Source organism: Echinops telfairi, unplaced genomic scaffold, assembly GCF_000313985.2.
Source record: "Echinops telfairi isolate 266 unplaced genomic scaffold, ASM31398v2 ScPeMD7_2;HRSCAF=8, whole genome shotgun sequence".
NCBI lineage: Eukaryota > Metazoa > Chordata > Mammalia > Afrosoricida > Tenrecidae > Echinops > Echinops telfairi.
Genome location: NW_022103898.1, coordinates 13,417,807 through 13,420,860, shown reverse-complemented (window position 1 = coordinate 13,420,860; position 3,054 = coordinate 13,417,807).

Genomic DNA, 3,054 nt, shown 5'->3' with positions numbered 1-3,054 from the left:
CCCCCGGTGCAGCCAAAGCAGGGAGCGAGGGAGGGAGGGATGGAGGGATGGCAGCCAGAGGGCGGGCCAGAGGGCGGAGGGAGCCAGGAGCTGGTTCCCCTGGTTCCTCCTAGTCCCTCCCTCTCTCCCTCCCTCCCTCCAGCTGCAGGCTCTTGGAGGAATAGCAGGAGCCCAGGATTTCCTCTGCTTAACTCTTTGGTGACCCAAGAAATCTCATTTGATCCAAAGACCTCCAAAGGGCAAAGGGGGCAAAGACCTGAGGCCTGAAGCTCCTGAAGCCCAGAGGCTGAGGCCCACCAGGGAGGGGGGCTGGACTGTGGTCCCCACTGTTGCTCAGCGGGGTGGGGGTGGTGGGGTCCGGCAGTACCACCTACCGGGCCCACTCCCCCTGGATCCTCCAACTGGAGCTGTGGGACTCTTCCTGAGCTGCTGCTTCCGGGTAGTGGCACAAGTGGCACAGAATCTGCAGGTTCTGGGTTCAAGTCCCAGCACTGCCACAGATCGAGTGACTTGGGCCCAACACTGGGCCTCTAAGACCCTCGGTGTCTGGACAAAGCCATCCCTGGCCTTGTCCTCAGTCATCCTAGCTGTTCGGGGGATGATCTAAGAGTGGACCATCAGGCCCTGACCGATGATCTCATCCGATCCCTGCACCGGTTCAAGATCATGATGCTGACTGGAGTCCACACAAGGGTGACGTTGGACCCTCAAGAGTGGCAGTCTTGTGCTCTTGTCTGACTGCCACAGCCCACTGGGAGCCCCCCCACACACACACACACAGCCCCCCAAGGTCTGGGCAGGGGTGCAGAGGGTGAAGGCGAGCAGGCCGGAGAGCTTGAGCCACTGAGAACTTGGCAGGCTCACTCAGACCTGCCCTCTACGTGGCCCTGCCCCAGGCAATGTTCCCAGGGCCCAGAGCCAGGGCCTCTGAGGGCGGGAGCCCAGGGCTGTATCCTGCAGGCCTGGAAAGTGCCGAGTCAGCTGGGCCACAGGAACCTCCAAGAGCCACGTTCCTGGCTGGAGTAGACAGTCTGGCTGTCTGCGGATAGTTCCCCAGAGAAGGCAGGCAGACTGGGGACACAGGAGTGGTGGGGGAGGCACGGACTGTGTGCCGGCACGGCATGCCTATGACCCCACTCGGCAACTCCTTCTCAGAGGAGGAGTCGGGGGTCGAGAGAAGCAGGGCAATTGCCTGAGTTCCAGACCTAAGTCCGTTGGCTCATGGCCACACCAGTGTCCAGTAAAGGGCCCCTTGTCCCACGTGATCCCAGGCTGTTGGCTGGGGCAGGGCAGATGGAAGAAACTTACTCTTGAATAGGACATTCAATATTTCCCCCACTCTCTCTTACCGTGCCTGCAACCCTTCCATTTGTGAGTCAGCCCCTGGTCAGTTTAAGGACCAGTCTGACGGCCTCTCCAGCTGGCCAGTGGCAGGCAAACAGATGTCAGGCCCCGGGGATGGGGGTGGGGGTGGGGATGACCTGGGTCTCAGCTTCGCCTCCTCCTAACTGGGCAAGTCTCCCTACCTCTCTGAGCCTCAGGGCCCCTGGAGCAACTAGATTTAAGATCAAGAAGGAATGCTGGCTGCTAACAGCAAGGTCAGCAGTTTGAAACCACCAGCCGTTCCCACAGAGAAAGACGGGACTCTCTACTCCCATCAAAGTTCCAGTCTCCGAGACTCACAGGGGTTCTTCTACCCCGTCCACGAGGGTCCCTACGAGTTGGCATCGACTCGATGGATGGCCATTTGTCGAGAGAGTAGACCATCGGAGCCACCTGGCAGGCCTCCCTTTCCCTGGCGGAACCCTGGGTGTGGCGAGAGTACATGCCCATCCATTCTCCTGAGGTGTGCCCCCCAGCCTGGATGCCCTCCTGGCGCAGGCTTCCCCCTCCTCACCTGTAATAACTCCACTGCAAAGATGTGCCTCAGTCCCAAGGCCGGTGTCCCCCAGCCACCAGCGTGCTCTTCCCTTGTGCTCAGGAACCAGCTTCACTCTGTCCCATCCCTTGTCCGAGAGCTCATCCGATCCTCTCATAGACCCCGTGCGATGGGCACGCTTATTATCCCCATCTTACGGGCGAGGATGATGAAGCACAGTCCTAGTGGCACTCAGGACCAAGCTCTTAACCCAGATCCCCACTCTCTGGCTATGTGACACAGGCAGGGTGGGGCAGGGGTGGGGGCATGGCGGTGTAAACATAGTGGCATTCAGTCTGTGGTTACAAAGAGCCGGCCCCATTCTTTCTGCTGCACTCCTGGGAAAGCCGCTGTGTGCACCTATCTAAAACGGCAACTGACGGAACAGGAGCCTTGACCATTCCCGGAATTCGCTGCAGAAATCGTGACTCCCAGGGCCTCCTTCTAATGAGCTCATTAGGAAAGCTAAACAAAAGGGTGCTGAGCGCCACCTGCTGGGAAGAAGCACCAGGGTCCCAAGAGTTGACACCAGGAGCGTCAACTACTCCGCCAGCCACGTAAGGCTGTTAATGCAAGGTCAGCTGTTCGAAACCACCAGCCACTCAGAAGGAGAAAGATGGGGCTTTCTCAGCCCGTAAAGTGACAGTCTTGGAAACCCACAGGGGCCGTTCTGCCCCCCTTCTCTAGGGCTGCACTGAGTTGGCATCGTGAGTGCGTTTGAGCTCCTCCTGAGGGACGTGAGGGGCTGAGATGCCTTGGGGCTGGCTGGGCTGGCCCGGTGCCCAGCTCCCCCTCCAAAACGCAATGGGTCTAATGGGGCACTCCCTCTCCCAAGCAACTGCCCAGCTGCCTCCCACAGGAAGGACGGAGGCCTCGCTATCCCCGGGCACACCTCTCTCCCTAAACTCCCTTTCTCCACCCTGGGATTTCAGCCACGGTGGTGTTGGCCTAAGATGGGTATTGAATCCTATTTGGCAGAAGAGGACACCGAGTCCCCACGAGCTCCAGAGAAGGAAACTTCTAGCACCATGTCAGCCCTCTGCACCCTGACAAAACTAGAAACCAGACTCATGGCCACCGGGTCAACTCTGACGCATAGCAATCCTACAGGACCGGACCTGGTGGGACTGCCCCTG